This window comes from Solanum pennellii, chromosome 10 (genome assembly GCF_001406875.1).
Source record: "Solanum pennellii chromosome 10, SPENNV200".
In the NCBI taxonomy this organism is placed as follows: domain Eukaryota; kingdom Viridiplantae; phylum Streptophyta; class Magnoliopsida; order Solanales; family Solanaceae; genus Solanum; species Solanum pennellii.
Window position 1 is genome coordinate 56890543 of NC_028646.1, and position 20039 is coordinate 56910581.

General features: G+C 34.2%; 1 long non-coding RNA gene across 1 annotated transcript; it reads right to left on the minus strand.

Annotated features, from left to right (window-relative positions):
• Positions 1 to 1135: 1135 nt before the first annotated feature.
• Positions 1136 to 17214, minus strand: LOC114074390. Its single transcript, XR_003574775.1, has 4 exons — positions 16959 to 17214; positions 13128 to 13192; positions 2612 to 10148; positions 1136 to 1322 (listed from the first exon to the last, which is right to left on the minus strand). It is a non-coding gene; the product is annotated as an uncharacterized LOC114074390 (long non-coding RNA).
• Between the last annotated feature and the right edge of the window lie 2825 nt (positions 17215 to 20039).

The window sequence follows — 20039 nt, forward strand, 5'->3', positions numbered from 1 at the left end:
GTAACTCAACTGGTACAGAAGGCGGTCGACGCCAATGTTTTCCAGGCTCACCAAGATAAAAAAAGATTCTCCTAATGTAGTCACTAGTATGTTATGAGTTTTTAATCTAGGTGTTTATGCTTTGTTAGATCCAGGGGCTATTCTTTCCTTTGAAACTCCATATATAGCAGTAAACTTCAATGTTAGTCTAGAAAATCTCTCAAAACGCTTCTCACTCTCTACTCCAATCGGTGACCCAATGATAGCTACACGAGTATACATAAATTTCTCTGTCACAATCTTTGAGAAAGTCACATCAAAATATCTTGTAAAATTAGAAATGGTTGACTTTGATGTCATTCTAGGCATGAGGTTACATTCCTGTTATGCCGGAGTTAATTGTAGAACTAAGATTGTTCGCTTTTAGTTTCCAGAAGAACCAATCTTAAAATGGAAGGTTAGTAGCTTAGCGCTTATGGGTCAATTAATTTCTTGCCTAAAGGACAGAAAGATGGTTTCCAAAGGTTATCTCTACCATCTAGTTTGGTGTTAAGAATTCAAGCTCCAAAACCCCAACTCTTGAGTCAGTTCCTATAGTTAATGAGTTTCCAGAAGTGTTTCTAGAAAAATATTCTCAAAGTTCCTCCTGAAATAAAAATTTACTTTGTAATTGACCACCTTCTAGATACCCAACCTCTTTCTATTCCTCCTTACAGAATGATTCCAACTGAGCTTAATTAATTGAAAGAGTAATTGAAATACCTTATAGATGAGGCTTTATCAGACCCAATATTTCCACATGGGGTGCACCAGTGTTGTTCGTGAAAAAAAAAAGATGGTTCCCTTAGAATATGCATTGACTATAAGAAGTTGAACAAGGTCACAATCAAGAACAAGTATCCTATCCCCAGGTTGATGACTTGTTTGACCAACTTTAGGCTTCTAGTAATTTATCGAAGATAGACCTCAAATTCGGTTATAATAAGCTCGGTTATGAACCAAGGGTACCCCCTATACGTAACATGACACATAACACCCCTAAAGGAACTACGTAGGTCACTTAGCATATCATCACATAATCAAAGAATAATAAAGAGTAATAAAAGACATTCAAGTCTTTAAGAAGTTTCCATAAAAGAAAAGCAGAAGTCTGGACATAGTCTCATTTAGCCATCTATTACAATTGAAGTCTCGAAATAAATATGGTCACAACCCTTACAATAGGAAATCTGAAAGTTTAGTACAATAAAAGAAAAGAAACAACAACATAGCACTTGTACTCGGATCCATCAGGACATACCACAAGCTTCGGATAATAGTAAATCCAACGCCGGAACCAACACCTTGTAGAAAAATGTCAAAGAAATATGAGTTAGCACAAAAATGCACTAAGAACGGTAGTTATGCATAAAAATCCTTGAGATCATGATAAAAAGGACATTTTAGGTAAAAGGTCTGCACTTTACCAAGTTTAGAGTTCATCATGAAAATTTGTCTAAAAGCATTTGATACAATCATATTCAACATATTGAGCATCATATCAGAATGATTACAAACCATAAGTACCATCAAAACATCCTTGTTCAATGTATGAACAAGATCTCATACTATTATCCACACTAAGGAGAACTTATTAAGTAACTATTATCATAATTCCAACTCTAGTCATACCATCATAGTGAGATTAACTTTAACCAACATAAACAATGAGAGCTTAATCATGGAATCCGATGTCTATCCCAAACCGAAAAAGGGTTATCCTACTTACCTAAGGTAAAACTCAACTATTAACTTTTAGGTGGACCCACTAGCTAAAGACCTATGTTGGCACATAGTTTATGGGATAATGGGATTTCTTCTAGAAACCCGCCCTCTATTAGCGGAGGAGCTTCCATACCATGAAACTTCTTCTAGAAACCCGCCCTATACTAACAAAGGGGCTTTCATCTCAATATAAATATCCACTCGGTACTAAGCATTATTATCATTGAGTTTATATTAAGTTTTGCCTTAAATTGATAATTAAAGAATAATGTCTTGACACTCAATCTAACAACTCATGTTAAAACTTCTAAATTCATTAGGGGAGACTACTCTTCAAACCTTAGAATCACTATATGTGACAAACCTTTGATATTGTATGATGTTCATACCTATGTGAAAATGAGGATAATCATCCAACCAACATAACAATTAGATTATAATATAAATACTTCACTCTCAAAGCAATCCAATTGTATACACACAAGTCTCATACATATATCTAGTTCTCATGTTTTTCCCTTCAAGGGATACAGATCACATTCAACCAATCAATCTAGAATCACTACAGTAGATATAAATAGTAACATGAATCAAATAACTTAACTACTACAAGTATTTTTATAATTACTACATTTCACCTAATTAGCAAGTCATAAATTAGGTTATAGGAAATTCATGGATTCACGAGAGATTTTATCATAAAACCACCATAAAACAGTAATTCAATCATAATATAAGACAATTAAATCATTGAAATTCTTTTTAGAAAGAATCCATGACTTGGAGTGAAAACCCTAGATTGACTTTGAAATTGAGAGTTTGAGGACTTCATGGATGAAAATATAAACATGAATAAAAATTACCATACCTTAGATGAAGATTCTTCATGAATTTGGGTGTAAAAGATGAGTTTTTGAGCCCTATACTTCAACTTCTTCTTCATCTTCTTCAATGGAGGTTTTAGTGAGAGAAATATTGGAGAGGTATTGATTCGATTTCGGGATTTTTGAATTATGATTTAGATGGGTTATTTTAGGTGGGAAAAATAATTATATCAGTATTTAAAATAAGATTAAAAATACACCACCTAACAATTTATTGAAAAGGAAATTACAAAAGAACCGGCAACCTTAACTGGCAAATGGCAGTTTCAGGAATGACATATGTTTAGTGACCTACGGACCATAGGTGGACCTATTGTCCATCCTGAAAGTCCTTAGGTCCATGGTATGGGACTAAGAAAAATAGGGTAGGTCGATCCTTGACCCACGACCTCCACCTACGGGGCGTGGGTCCATTCACGGATCGTGGATGCCCTTCGTGGGTAGGCTATCTCTTGACAACTTTTTGGGATGTCTCAACGTCCTCTTCAAGGACTTATGGTTGGTCTTTGGGGATTATGCCTTGACTTTTGCACCGAAAAACACTTATATTGATTACCGGAGATTATTTTATGACTCTAACCTTTTCATTAAACCCCAATTAGGCTACTATTTTACACATTAGGCTCTAGCTTAGTTTTACTAATTTTTTAGAATGTTACAAGCTCAGAGTCAGAGATAGTTACATTCCAAAAAGAACGTTCAGAACTCGGTATGGTCATTATGGATTTGTATGTATGTCATTTGGACTGACCAATTCCCTTACAACTTTGATGGGTTTGATGAACATAGTGTTCAATTTAACAAATGTTTTTCTCTAATTCCATGTTTACTTCACCTAGAATCGAACAATTTCGCTCGAACTCTTTTGGATTCCTAAACCCAACATAATTGCAAAAGAATCCACTGAAAATTCCTCAATAAAAACCTTCAAACACAAAATACTCATATGAAGAACTTGACAAAATTTCATTGTTAAAGAATGAAGAACAAAACATCAATAAACTCAATACTTGAAGTCTTATGAATGAATTCAATTAGGGAACTTGTGATTGGTGTGATGGGGAACAAACTCAGCACTATGAAAGCTTACATACCTTGAAATAATCAAATCCATGGTGAGAATCCTCAAAGCTCGCAAGAATTTTGAAGAATTGATGCTTTTCTCCCATTTTCCTCTTGAACTTCTCTCAAAAACCTTAACCATGTTTAGAAAGTACTAAATTTGATTCCAATCAGTTTGAACCCTAATAGGTTAACAAAAACGAGTTAGTCTAGTGGGGGTAAGGAAAAGACCAAAATACTGCTTCTTAAAATGAATGAATTTACTTAAATGGACAGGATGTATTCAAACGACCATCGGTTTTTCATCCAAACTTGGAATTTAGGAAACTAGGCGGAGTTTGAAAGATGACTCAATGATCTTTCATTTGATACCTTGTGGGTCACCCAATTCATTTTGAACTGAAAGTTATGATCGTTTGAAGTTGACCCAATATTCACATTTGGAGACTAACTTGCAAAATTCTAAATTTAGCTATTTTTGGTTTAGCTCTTTCTAAATTTAGATCTCTCTAAGATCAGGTGTTACAATATCTTTCCCTAGGGATTATTCTTCTTCGAATGAGATTACTCTAAGAAGAAATGAGGGTGGAAACATCTACACCCAACTTAAACACCCAACATACAATTTAACACACTTAGCATTTCAATTTAAAGAGTGAAAAAAAGAGCTATTACCTTCATTTGGAATTTCTCCTTGATCAAAGATATGTCGATATCTCTTCGTCATCTCCTTCTCAGCCTCTTAGGTAGCTTTCTTAACGAACAGATTCCTTCATAAGAACTGTATTGATGCTACTTCCTTGGTTCAACTTGCGAACCTAACGATCAAGGATCTAAACGGACATCTTCTCATAAAATAGATTGTCTTTAATACCAATATTCTCAGTAGGTATAATAAGCGAAGGATTTCCCATACACATCTTCAACATAGTAATTTGAAACACTAGATGGACTGCTTTTAACTCTGGCGGTAGCTCCAACTCATAAGATACATTGTCGACTCTTGGATATCCTACAAGAACCAACATATCGGGGACTAAGCTTCCCTTTCTAAACAAATATCATAACACCCTTCATGGGTGACACCTTCAAGTAAACCCAATCATCCACCCCAAACTCCAAGTCTCATCTCCTAACATCCATAATGGATTTCTGACGACTCCACGCTATTTTCAACCTCTCTTCAATGATCTTCATTTTCTCCACAGCTTGATGAACCAAGTAAGGTCCTATAAACCAATAGCTTCATAAACTCAATCCTTTGAATAAGAAAATCTACATCATTGCACATAAAGAGTTTTATAAGGAGACATCTGAATTCTATAATAATAGTTGTTTTTGTAAACAAATCCTTTAAAGTGTAAGTCGCATTCTCTACATAACCGTCACTCGAAGGATGGAAATTAGTATTCAAAATTACCTTTGAAACCCGCAGAACCCTCCGTGATGCGAAACTTAAATTCCTAAAACTGAGAACTAGCTCCGCGACGCGGAGGTTGTGCGACATTCCGTTTGACAAAATCTTCTTTATTTGTTTTTAACTCTAAACCCCATGGGTTCTTTCACCAAACACTCAGAATCCACTAAATGTTCAACATGCATTATATTGTACTCAAAATTGAACCTAATATCAAGGACTAGGATCAACAACTGCCTAATGAATTCCATGAAACAAGAATTTAATAGAACTTCAACAAAACTCATCAAGAATTCAACTTCTATGCTTTCAAGAACTTAAATTCGCTGAAATGAATCATGATTGGCACGTGGAAAATTAACCCAATGCTATGTGATCTCACATACCTTTGTTGTCTCACTCCTAACAAAATCCACAAGCTAATCTCGACGATATTGATGAATTTTGAACGTTCTTCGTCGTTCTCCTCTTTTCCCATCTTCTTTTCTCTTCTATAAAAACCCCAACTCTTTCTCCAAAATAAACTGACTAAGTTCATCTTAGACCCCTAATTAATTGCCAAAAATGAATTAAAATAAAAGGGTAAAGAAAAGACCAAACTATCCTCCTAAAATCCAGATTGGACTTTCCTTATTCGAACAACCTAACTTCCAAAACACATAACTTGCTCATACGAACTAGGAATCTAGCAAACTCAGTGGCGTTGGAAAGATCATTCCAAGAGTTTACCAACCATATATGGAAATAAACCTAAATCATCATGATCGAGGAGGTATGACTATTTCAAGTTTACCAAAAACTCACTTTTTCCAAACTTGACAAATTCCCTGATTTTTATTATTTCCAAAAATAACTATTTCTACTCCTTAAGTTCTTCTTAGCTATTTCAAATTGTGAGATGTTACAGTATCTCCCTCTTGGAAACATTCCTTATCGAACGAGATTACTCTTACTAGGCCAAGGTTGAATATGCAACCATTCATTTCAACCACCCAACATCCAATGCAATTTTTTCTACTCCACTAATAGACTTCTCTCAAGTCATGGTACATCTTAAGGGAACCCGGATGAATGGAATATCTGGGGCTATGAACTTCCACCATGATCCTATTTGGGAGTCCATCCACTATTGGTACACACAATCTACCTTGATACCTTAATACACTATATCCCCCTTGTTCAAAAGCTAATATTTTTTGCTTATGAACATTTGACTTTAATTCAAGCAATAAAGGATTTTGGTCTTGCTTCTATTTTACTCTTACACTAACGAGGATTCAGTCATTCATCACCACTACTCCACCTTCTATGGAATTGATTCATCAAAATCCTAATTGTGCAAGTCTATGCACCTTTTTTCTCTTTCTTATCTTCCTCAATATGGGAGGAACTACCCATAGACAACTTGCTTGGGGAATCAACAACAATATTAGCTTTACCGGGTGATAAGGAATACTCATATCATAATCCTGTAGTAATTCTAAACGCCTCTTTTATCTGAGGTTAAGCTCATTTTATGAATGAACACATACTGAAGATTCTTGTGATCAGTAAACACATCCACATATACACTATAAGGGTAATGGTGTCATATTTCCAAAACAAAAACTACGGCAGCCAACTCTAAGTCATGGGTTGGGTAGTTCTTCTCATTAACTTTTAACTATCTGGAGGCATAAGTTATAACTTTGTCATTCTGAATTAATACACAACCCAATCCAACTCTAGATGCATCACAATTCATCACAATTGAGTATTTTTCTCTAAGGTCAAAATTGGGTAGTAGTCAACCTCTTTTTCAATTCCTGAAAGCTTTTCTCACAAGCTTCAGACCATGAAAACTTAATTGTCTTCTGATTCAACTGGTCAAATGGGATAAAATAAAATGAGAACCCCTCTACCAACCTTCTATAGTAGTCAGACAAGCCCAAGAAACTCCTAATATCATTCGGAAAGGTGGTTCTAGGACAACTTTGCGCTTTTTCTATCTTTAAGGTAACAACTCTAATTCCATCACCGGACATTGTGGCTCAAGAACACCACATACTTAATCGAAAACTCACATTTAGAGAAATTATCATATAATTCTTTATTTGTAAAAGTCTAAAGAGTTATTTAGAGATGGCTAGCATGATCTTCTTTGTTTCTCGAATAGAATAGAATGCCATTAATGAAGATGATAACAAACATATCTAAGTAGGCTTGTATAATTTATTCATAAGCTCCATGAATGTTCTAGGCGCATTGGTCAAACCAAAGGACATGGCCAAAAACTCATAATGACCATATTGAGTTCTGAAAACTGTCTCTGGAATATCACATTCCCTTGCTCTTAACTGATGCTAGCCAGATTTGAGGTCTATATTTAAAAAACGGGTGGCACCCTGAAGATGATTGAAAAAATAATCAATTCTCGGAAGAGGATACTTGTTCTTGATGGTAATCTATACACATCCTAAGGGAACCATCTTTATTTCTTGCAAACAAGACACGTTCGCTCCAAGGTGAGACACTTGGTTGAATGAAACCTTTATCTAGGAGATCTTTCAACTGTTCTTTAAGATCTTTCAACTTTGATAGTGCCATCCTAGATAGCGAAATAGAGATAGGAAGAGTACACGGAAGAATGTATATACCAAAGTATATTTCTTTCTCAGGATGGACTTTGGGAAGATCATCAAGGAAGAGTTCTACAAACTCTTTTACTACTGAAACTGACGGAACAAGAGGTACCTCAACACTTGAGTCATTAACTCGGACTAAGTGATAGACACACCCCTTAGAAAATAAATTCCTTGCCTTAAAGGTACGAAATAAAAGGACCCTTAGGCACTGTTGAACTAATTTTCCACTCTAAGACTAGCTCATATGGAATTTGGGGCTACACAACTCAAGTTCTACAATCTATTGACGCATAGCATGTATGAAGCCAATTCATACCTAGAATAATGTCAAAATCTAATATGTATAAATCAATTAAATTAGTTATGGTCTCTTTGTGATTGATGAAAATGGGACAATCATGATAGACTCTTTCTGCTAGAATGAACTCCCTACTAGGCCTAGAAACATTGAAGGGCTCAGACAGTTTCTCAATAAGAACATCACTTATTTGCGACATAAGGGGTTACAAAAGATAAACATGCTCCTGGGTCTAGCAAAGAGTAAACATCAAAAGTAAATACTTGGATCATACAAGTGTCAACATCTAGAGAATCCTCTTTCCCTTGGCGACTATTGATATCATAAAAGTGGGTTGTCCCACCGCTAGTATCTGAAGTAGATCCTCTAGGTGTAACTCTGACTGGTGGAGTAACTAAAGAAGATTTGTCTTTATTGCCCCCATAAATTTAACCTGCATGTTCTTTGGGCACTCTCACATGAACTGCCCATTGTGGGAACACTTGAAACAACCGGTAGAGCCCTTACAACAAGTACCTAGGTGGTTCCTACCACACTTAGTGCAGGCAGGAGGCTTACGACCCCTTTCCGTCATACTACCCTCAGAATAGGCAGACTTAGCTATGAACTTTTGACTATTATACTCACTTTTATTACTAGGTGTAGGTGCTCTCGCATATGATGGAGAAGGTCCCTTTGATTTTGGTTGGAAAGAAGAGAAGTTGCCATTTCTATTTTGTTTGCTGAACTCATTTCTTAATGTCTCAGCTCTCTCATTCTGAAAATCTTTTTATTCTTCATCTTATCCTCCTCAACTTATTGCACACGGATCATTAGTCTTGCCATGTCCATATCCCCTATCATCATAGATTTCTTGCCTTCCTTGCTTGACTGATGAGACAACCCAGCAATAAAAAAATTCATTCTACTCCTCGTATCAGCAACCACCTCCAAAATATAGCGAGAAAGTAGTGTGAACTTCAGACTGTACTTATTAAAATAATAGACTCTAGCTTAAGGGTGGTATTTTCTCTTATCCTTTCCTCTCGCGACTCATGGGGAAGGAAACGCCCCGTGAAATCACTCTCAAACACATTCCAACTTAATATTAATGCATCTTTAACCCTATTCTTTTTCCATTGGTCGAAGCAGATTCTAGTGACACCCTTTATTTGGTATGCAGCTAGTCCCACCCTCCAACATCAAAAAAATGCAATATCTCAAAAAATTTCTAAAGTACTTCAACAAAGTTCTCTAGATCCTCTATGACACTTGAACCTATGAAGCTTGGTTGATTCATCCTTACAAACTCATGGATCCTTAAAGTATCAGCCACTTCCTGTCGATTATGTCTCTATCCAACTTGATGAGTCACAACTTGATTTAACATCCAGATAGCTTCACTGAATTTAACATTGGTGACCTCTCCTTGGGGCCGCACTTCAACTGCATTAGTTACCCCTTGTTCCTCAACATCTATCCTAGCAAGAAGACCTCAAACAACTCTTTGTCGAGGCATGATTATCTAGGAACACACACAAACATGAGTTAGAAGAAAACTTTGTAAAGACTAAACTCTAACGCATGAATGAGTATGAAAAAGTGAAGGAGTTCCTAAATATTGCAGCCTCCTAATTATAGATGTGGCGCGCTCCACAATGATAACTAGGACTCTATAAACACGACTTCATAGACTCCCTAGGACTCTTCAACTCTCCGCTCTGATACCATGTTTGTCATGCCCGAACCTATACCCTGGGTGTGGCTAGCACTCGAGAAACATTGTTGGCCCCAAGTGAACCCTTGTCCTGACTTACTTACTCAACAGAAAACTTAAACTCAACAAGATAAGTTCATATAATAAATTGGAACGTTATCAAAGAACATTCAACTGGCTATTAAGGCAAACTCAAGGCTCAACATGGAATAATGACAAAGAAAAGACTTAAGAACTAACTGTCTATGAATCCTCTAAAAACAACTAAGATAGATGTTGGGAAAACCTCAAAACATCCTAATGAACCAAAACTAATACTGAAAAATGAATATGGATCCTCTAGAAAGCAAGTAGGCTCACTAACTGCCTCTGAACTGCTCATTGGATCAATGGTGCATTGGATGTCAATCCTAGTTACCTGTGTCTGCATCATAAAACAATGCAGAACAACTTGTATCAAAAAATTGAATGTATGAGTAAAGATTCTGAAAGAAACGCTTACCTTGGCTCTTCTAAACTGATGAATAAACTTAACTTAAAGTAAAGCAATGAAACACATACAATATATCAAAAGCTTTATGAAACAGTAAAAATAACTTCATTCGTTAAAGAAAATGTAATAACAACTAGACTATACTCATATTAAAAGTTACTATAGTTTCTGTTGGGAGATTCTGTAACTGACAACCTCCTCTATGAGCCTAAGTAGTGATACATCACTTCATCTCACAACCATCCTATACCTTGCCGGGGGTATATGACCAAACTCACTTAATGGATCCACTAGTATATGCAAACAGGATTCATATAAAAATTATGACCCTTTTCTACCCATGATGGCTACATGGTTCATGGAGACTAGAGTTAATATGAACTCACATCCTCATATCGGTTCTCTATTCTACTCCCAAAATATATTTAGCTCATGTGTTTGTAAAAACAAACTCTTTCTTTGGTTTGAGATTATTACTCAAAACTTTGCTTAAAAGCTCTCTTGGAATCGATGTTCCCTTCTTACTCAAAATGTGAAACATTTCGTACTTCTTGGGAATACTTAGTTCTCATATACTTTTTTGAAGAAAAGAACTTCAAATATTTAATATTTGCTTAACTTGAAACTTATATCTTAAAATAATACTTTTGTGAAAGACTTTTAAACGCTTTAAGAACTTATTTTGACTTAAATTTTTGATTTCTTGACTTGACTCTGAACTTCTTGACTTGACTCTTAACTTTATTTGAATTGAATTTTGGATTCAAGGATTAAGAGTTGCGATAGGAAAGATCTGATCATGATGGTTAGGAATAATTTTAGATACATAAACAAGAGAAAAGACCAAAGAGAAAAACTTTATGGTGGGTCCTGACGTGGAGAAGCTTTTAAAATTTGGTTTCAAAAATGTCTTTTAAAGGAAAATTATATCCACGATGCGAAGGCAGAGCTGGATCCCGCCTGACGAAATCTTCTTCTTCGTTTTTCAACTGTAAAACCCCATGGGTTCTTTTGCCAACCACTCAGAATTAACTAAATGTTCAAAGCACACTAGATTCTACTCAAAATTGAACCTAATATCACGGATTAGGATCAACAACTCCTCAATGAATTTCAAGAAACAAGAATTTAATGGAACTTCAACAAAACCCTTATGAATTCATTTTCTAAGGTTTCAAGAACTTAAATTCGATGAAATAAATCATGATTGGAGCATGGGTAAATTAACCCAACGCTATATAATATCACATAACTTTTTAGGGATCACACCCCACAAAATCCACAAGCTAATCTCAATGATCTTGATGAATCTTGAACGTTCTTCGCCTTTCTCCTCTTCTTTTATCTTCTCTAAAAAGCCTAACTCTTTATCCAAAAGTGTAAACTGACTAAGTTTAGCTTAGACCCCTAATTAATTACTAAAAACAAATTAAAATAAAAAGGGAAGGAAAAGACCAAATTACCCTTTCAAAATCCGGATTGGACTTACCTTATTCCAACAACCTAACTTCCAAAAATCATAACTTACTCACACGAACTCGAAATTGAGCAAACTTAGCGGCTTTTGAAAAATAGTTCCAAGAATTGTCCAACCATATATGGAAATAAACCTAATTCATCCTTATCTAGGAGTTATAGCTGTTTAAAGTTTACAAAAAACTGACCTTTTCCTAACTTAAACAAATTTTAAGATTTTTATCATTTCCAAAAAATAACTATTTACAGTTCCTTGCTTCTTCATAGCTAGTTTAAATTGCGAGATGTTACATCCCAACACTATGAAAGCTTACATACCTCGAAATAATTAAAACCTTGGCGAAAATCATCAAAACTTCCAAGAATCTTGAAAGTTGGAAGCTTTTCTCCCTTTTTTTCCTCTTGAACTTCTCTCAAAGACCCTAAACATAATTAGGAATGACTAATCCAAAGAGTTTAGACCCCTAAAAGGTTAACGAAAACGAGTTAGGCTAGTGGTGGTAAGGAAATGACCAATATTCAAACAACCATAACTCCTTCACCCAAACTCAGAATTTAGAAAACTTAGCGGCATTTAAAGGAGGACTCAAAGATCTTTCAATCGGTACCTTATTGGCCATCTAAACTCATTCTGAGCTGAAAGTTATGGTCACTTGAAGTTGACCCAAAACTCATATTTAGAGACTAACTTTCAAAATTCTCAATTAGCTATTTCAAGTTTAGCTCTTTCTAAATTTATCTCTTTCTAAGACCGAGGTTTTACAAAAACCCATGCATAGACGCCCATCCACCCATTTAACCGGGCATGAATCAGATTAAGGCATGCATCTTTTAGGGTACAAGTTTTCTCTCTTTTTGGTGGTGATTTTTTAGGATTAAAGTTAAGAGACCAGAAGCTTCAATCTTGCAAGCCAAAGAGCTTCAACCACATAATGAAGAAGTGGGACACAAAATTTTCTTATGAATGATAGATACACTTATTTCTCCATCATAGGAAGCAACTACATTTTTGTTACCCCATCTTATATAACAAATAAAAAGATGAGAATACCCATTACAATAAAAAAACATTAGTTTTAACCAACAGAAAATTCTTCCTTTTAAGCTTGACCAGATAATCATAATATGGAGTTGAAATTTCTTCTTTTACTCATTTTCTTGTCAGTGAATTTATATCCCATGACATCCTTGGCAGATCATGGAATAAGGTACACTAAATTAACAAAGTCTGATCTATAAGATACCAAAACTAACTTTTTAGACCATGAGAATAATCAATATGCTATCCAAATAGTACTAACTATTGTAAACGATGGCACAATAATTCAGAAATCTAAGAAGCAAGTTTATGGAAATAAGCTTATATTTAAGGATTATCAAAAGAAATAATGTAATTAAATGGTAAGGACATCATCATCTAAAGAAGAAACTCACTTTTGCCTTAAAAACTCATATTGAGATATATGAACAAATGACATTACTCCTTCCGATAGTTGGACCTTCAATAAAAAAAAATAGTTCACCTCATTACTTTATATAAATAGGCATACTGTAATGAAAAATCATTTATAACATAAGAAAACGGGTTGAATGTGTTATACTGGCTCCATAAACATTACTATATATTGTTACCCTTGCAAATATATGATTGATAATAACAAAATAACAACTTCTTTACATAAATCATGAAACTGATGTGAGCATCCATGTTTTGATGGAATGGAATATAAATTAACTCAATAATAAGAGCCCTTTTTAAAAATTAAAGTTCATTAACAAACATAGTAGCACTAAGAGTTTGGAAACTGTAAAACACTTATGACAATAGTTGTGACACCCTAGCTTAATATTAGAAGTTCCATATCAACAAAATAAAAGAGAGTATTGGGTATTTAGTTAACAAACCTTATCAATTAGTGACACATTTTAAAGTCATGTGGGACTAAGCTTAGAGAGGAAAATATCACTAGTGGGTGGGCCAAAAAAATGGTATCAGAGCAACTATTGTGTCAACCTTGTCAAATTGGGCTAGAGTTCTACTGAGTTTAGACAAATTCTGGTAAGGAGGGAGAGAGGGGGGGGGGAACCGCAATGCTATGTATAGGCAAATCACATACGATGAGGAAAATCTTAGCAAAAACATTGAGTCCATTAAGGGGTGTGTGCGACGCCCGACTTAATATTAGAAGTCCCACATTGGAAAAACACCAGAAAGATGTTGAGTATTTAAGTAAGTAGCCTTACAAACTAGTGAACATTTTAACTTTATGCGGACCTATGCTCGAACCGAAAAATATCATAAACAAAGTGGGCCATTACAAATGGTATCAGAGCCAATCATGTGTTACCCTTGTCGATGTGTGACAGAGTTCGACTGAGTTTAGGCAAATCCTGGTAAGGTGGGGCTAACCTCAGTGTTGAGCACAGAAAAATCCTATATAATGGGGCAAACCTCAGCGAGGACGCTGAGTCCATAGAGGGGTATATATGATGCCTCAACTTAAGATTAGAAGTCCCATATTGACAAGGTACAAGAAAGATCTAATGTATTTAAGTAACTAGACCTTACCAACTAGTGACACATTTTAAAGTCGTGTGGACCAGGCTTAGAGCGAACAATATCACTAGCGGGTAGGCATTTACGATAGATCTTTCCTTATGCAAGAAGTCAATATAGTCCTAAAGAGTGAAATAATGACTTACATTTTTATCTACATTTAATAAGCCCAGTTTTGTTGAGAGAAAAAAGTTGAGTTTGTTGAGGAACTACAACTTTCAAATAGTTATCTACAATGGAAAAAAACAAAGTAGAGTAATTTAGACATGTGCCGAATCAATATCACCTATTTAAAAAGTGATGAAAATACCCACTTTTCAAAATAAATCTCTTTTGTTCATAAATACAAACCCCTTATAAGTACTCAACAAAATACCATAATCTCCACAAGAATTATTTCTATTTTTCTTAAATTTATATCTTTATAGTGAAAGCAATTCCTCAAATCCTTTGTAGGAAGATGTTGGTATAAAAGAAGAGAAAAGGAACAAGTACCTTCCTAGACTATGACTGAAATCTCAAAGACACACCTAAACTTAACTAGGATCTTATATATTACCCCTTGAACTCTTTTTTTTTTTAATTTTTTGTGCATCTTTTGTGTTGACGTGACACCTTCAACCTATAACACCCTAGAAAATTTTGAGCTAAGACTCCAACCACGCGTCGTTGTAAGTAGGATTTGACCAAGGAATTTATAATTTCTTAACTTTTAAGTTCACTAGATGTATTACCTTGAGTTCCAAAAAGAACTAATTGAAAATAGCAAAATATGAAATATTGCAAATTATGCTTAAGTTAGAAGTTTTGGGTCAACTTCAAATGACCATAACTCTCACTAAATATGATTTAGGTGTACCATAAGATGTAAAATTAAAGGTCTTTGAAATATCTTTTCAACCCCACCGAGTTTGCTAAATTTCGAGTTTGTATGAGTGAGGTAGGCCCTTTTAAAGTCAGGTTGCCCAGTTAAGAAAAGCTACCCGAAAATAGTAAGGGGTATTTTGGTCTTTTCCAAACCCAATCAGGTTTAATTCATTTTAGTAAGTTTTTAAGGTTATGATCTGATTAAGTTCAATTTTATAATCCTAATATATGCCTAAGGTTTTAGTTGAGAGTTCAAGAAGAGAAAAAAAGAGAAAAGACGAGAAAAGAGGAAAGAATCAAAGCTTTCGTCGAGGTTCTTGAGTTTAGTTGCGAGTTTTCTCAATAGGTTTGATCCATAAGACTTATGTGAATTCACACAACAGTGGGTTTGTTCAGCCACGTGCCAAACATATTTATTTCAGCGTAAATTCATCATAAAAAGGTTGAAAATTTGATGTTCTTGATATGTGTTCTTGAATTTGTCTTCGTTCTTGAATTGGGCTAAGATTGAGTAATTCTTAAAATTATTGCATAAATTTATATAGTTTATTTGAGATTGGTTCTTGTGTACATATAATGGTGATGTAAGGCCAAAAATATATATTTTAATCATTATTTGCCTCACAATTATTATTTATATTTGTCCTTTTTAGCATAGATTTAATGGATTGTGCTAAATAGTGTATTTTATTTGTAAGAGTAAATTGGTATAAAGTTGAAGAAGTTTGGAGCTTAAATTGACCATAGGAGAGACAAGATAGACCATATAATATAGAGAGCTTGGTCAACCCATTAAATTGAGGAGATTAGTGTTCAGGAATGACGCTCGGAAGACGAACACCTTGCTTGGTTAAAAAATAGGATGAAATATAAATGTTCGTCAGTTAGTCTATTTATCCATGCTCAACAATATAGTTAGATAGCTAATTGGGGTAGGCGATAAGAGGTGTGTAACCCGGATCATACTATCATCCTTATAAACCAGTAATTTGACAACTAAAATTAGTTCTAAGCCAATAATATGATACATGATATCCAATATATGTTGTAGCCAGAGAATTTTCAATTTATTATTTAATTCCTACATTCTTTTCTTTTGACACTCTTAAGTAAATAATTGAACTAGTATAATTGGGTAAAAATAGTTATTTGACAGGTCCTTTGGTTCGATAATTTGGTTCTTTTAAGAGCCACTATATTACTTGCGTGACCACGCACACTTGTGTGTGCAATTGGGAGCAACAAGTTTTTGGCGCCGCTGAAGGGGACTTAGAAATTAACTATTCTTCTAGGTTAGATTTTTTTTTTAATTTTATTTTAGTTAATTTTTTATAAATAATTATTTTTTATGTTTTTATTTTTTTCTTTGAATAATTTGGTACTCTTATTGATATGGATGATTGGGATAAATCGTGGTTGGGTGATGAAAGTTTTTTATGTAATTTATGTGGTCGTAAGTATATTCATTGGAATGGTTGTCCAAAATCTAATTCCTTTCCCCCAAACCCCTATTATTATTATTCTATTATTTGTGATGTTGGTAGGGGCGATGAAGTGCAAATTGCGAAACAGGTTTCACTTATAGAATGTACGAACATGTTGGATAAAGTTAATTTAAAAATCATTGGAGAAATATTTGAATGCACAGAAGGGTACAAAGAAAATTACAATATAAGCTTGATGTTCTTCAATCAACAATTACAATACAACATGAATTAGAAGATATTGAGGCCCAACAAGGAGAAAGTTATGGAGAAAAAGAGATAATAAGCCAATATTGGATATATGGACGAATTAAACCTATAAAGATTGAAGAGTCTATCCGTGATGAAATAACATACCTGTCAATCCATCTGATCGAAGAAAGAGTTGAGCTCACACAAAAAATTGATAAATTTAGCTCAGATATTCATGACTTAGAGGCTTACTTAAACAAAAGATTGAGGCCTCTGAAGCCCAATTACCAATTGTTGTGGATTATGACCAACTAATGGAGAAAAAAGAGGAACTTCAACCATTCAACTACACCTTATTTCTTAATATTGATGTTGAGAAAGAGTACAAAAGTGAGAATGTTGTAAATAATGTTGCTTTAAAGTTTAGGGCTATTGAATCTTATTCAGAACATTTTTCTATAAAAATTTGCACCAATGGATGAGTGTATTGATGAGGAACAAGGTTCCTACATTCTAAAGCTTTTTAGTCCACGTAGACAAAATGATATTCCTAACTTAAGGGCCAAGAAGTGCAAGATGTGACATATATTTCTTGGTTCCTTTATATTTATACCACTACAACTTGAGTGGAGTAGAAAAGTAGATGCAAAGTTAGGGGTAAAATTCATAAGTTCAAAGTGGAAAGGAAAGTGGTTAATTTATTTGTATTGTGCCACGATGTTAAAATAAGCGCTTATTGGGAGGAAACCCAATTTGTAGTCTAACTTCTTATTTTTATTTTTTATTATTAGTATTATTTTTTTGTGTTGTTCTTACAGGTTTTAGGGAAGTCTGAATATCCAATATTTGGAGTTAAGGAGCATGTTTGAGCTTAAGTGTGGTGTGACGACCCTTGATGAAAATTGAGAGAATATACTACTAGCTAGGCCTAAAGGCATCAAGGAGTTTTTCTTACCCTTGTTTTAAATTTTATTTGATGCTTTGGGACATAGCATACTTTTAAGTGTGGGGTCGAATAATAAACTTCTAGGTTTTATTGTTTTATTGAGTCTTTTATTTTTTTAGGATGGGTTCCTTGGCTTTTGTTTTCGGTTCTTTTCCTGAGGATAGTCCCTTTTGAACCATATGTCTTTTATTTTTTTAGGAATAACTTTTTTTTATTTTATTTTTTTTAGAGAAAAGAAAAGACTCTTTTGAGTGTTGTGTGATACTTTCTATTTAGGCCTAACTTTTGAGAAGGTATTTCTTGTGAATGCTTGACTGATAAGGAAATTGCAGACTCTTTGGCACCTTAACTCATGGTTATGCCTTTGTATGTGTGTGTATGTATATCTATATCTATATCTATCTATCTATCTATCTATATATATATATATATATATATATATATAGTTTTTCTATAGTTTGTTATGATCCTATCTCTCTTAGAAGTGGAATTGATCTACCTTGATTGATACTTGTGTCATGTATGGTGAGATTTTGTGTATTCCATGTTTCTCATCTTAATCTAGAACTTGCCCTGCATGTTATTGAAGCGGAATAAAAAGTGTTTCTTTGTTTAGGAGATGATAATAGACTTACTTTTATTTGTCTGACAAATTTTAGTCTTTTCATATATTATATCACTAGTCAACCTTTTTAAGCGTGTAGCTTTTTGGTTGTAGCCATATTTGTGTATTGCTTCCTTAAGAATTATAGCATAGACGTATTATAATTATCAATTCTGAGAAAAAGGGATGGTTGACTGAAAAGGTAATCAGTGATCGCTACAAAGTGCTTAAAAGCCCTCTTTGAAAGAATGTGATATGAAAAAAAAAGGTTACCTTGATGATGGCTCTGGTCCTCCCAAGGACATCGTGCACCTTAACGCATGTGAAATACATAAGTTGAGGGTGGCTATTATGAAGGAAAACTTAAAAAACAAAAAAGAAGATTGAAACATTCTTGAGATGATGAGAATTACTTGTGAAATAATTGTTGAAGAGAAGGCTGAAAAAAAAGAGAAGAAAATAATGGATGATGCAGTTTTAAATTGCAAAGTGCTTAAGGAAGTGTAAGTCACTATTATATAGTTCTCCTACCTGTCTCCTAGCCTACATACATCCCGCTAAAGTCCTATTTGATTCTATTCATGCATACTTAATTAGTGGATATGTACATAATGGGGAAACTTATGGTTCTTTATGCATACATGCGAATTTTCTTTGTGAGTGTGAGAGTTGTTTTTTAATTCTAAATCCTTAATTATATTCAATCTTTTGAATAGAGTGTGCAGACTTTTTCTGTTTGCGAGGGCACTTGTTTCATGATGGGGTGATTTTATTATATTTCTTTGATGAGAGAAGGTGATCTATCTTAAATTTGATGAGTTCAAAGTCTTTCCTTGAGGTTAGGAGGTTAGAGGTTTGTTGTTTATTTGAATGTATTGCATAATGATTGATAATTGTACTTGATGTTTTGAAATTGGTATATGGCCTAATTATTTGTATTAACCAAATTGATGACATTCCTAGTATGATTTATTTGAGATGAACTTTAGTACTTGCTCGAGGACGAGAAAACTTTAAGTGTGGGGTGGTGATGTGAGGCCAAAAATATATATATTTTACTCATTATTTGTCTCACATTTATTACTTATATTTGTCCTTTGAGCATAGATTCTATGGATTATGCTAAATAGTGTATTTTATTTGTAGGAATAAATTGGTATAAAGTTGAAGAAATTTGGAGCTTAAACGAATTAAATATGAAAGATTGAAAAAGGAAATCAAGCAGACAACTTTCTTAGCCGCTGCCACGTGTCAACATAATTGAAATTCAATTGAAATTAGCCGCTGCCACGTGTCACCAATCTAAAGACACCTCAATTGTTGAGGTTTTGCGCAACATGAATTCTTATTCTAGTTGGTTTTGGTATTCTAGTTTGTTTTGGACATAATTATTTTATTTAGGGTTTTCTACATCTATAAATAGTCTATAGAAATAAATATTAGAATATCAATCTAGAGGAGGAGAAAAATGTAGGTCATCAAGAGAAAATTCGTCAACACTTGTTAGGGTTCTTTTCTTCTTATTATTTTCTTAGAGATTAGTAGCTAAGACCCTTGTTCTGGGGTTGTAGCTAGGGATTCAATGTTGATTATTTAAGGTTTTTTGAATTAATTCTTGGTTGTCATTATAAGTTTCTTTTATATTCTTGTTTCACTATTTTATGTTTGCGCACCATAAAATAAACCTAGTGTCTGA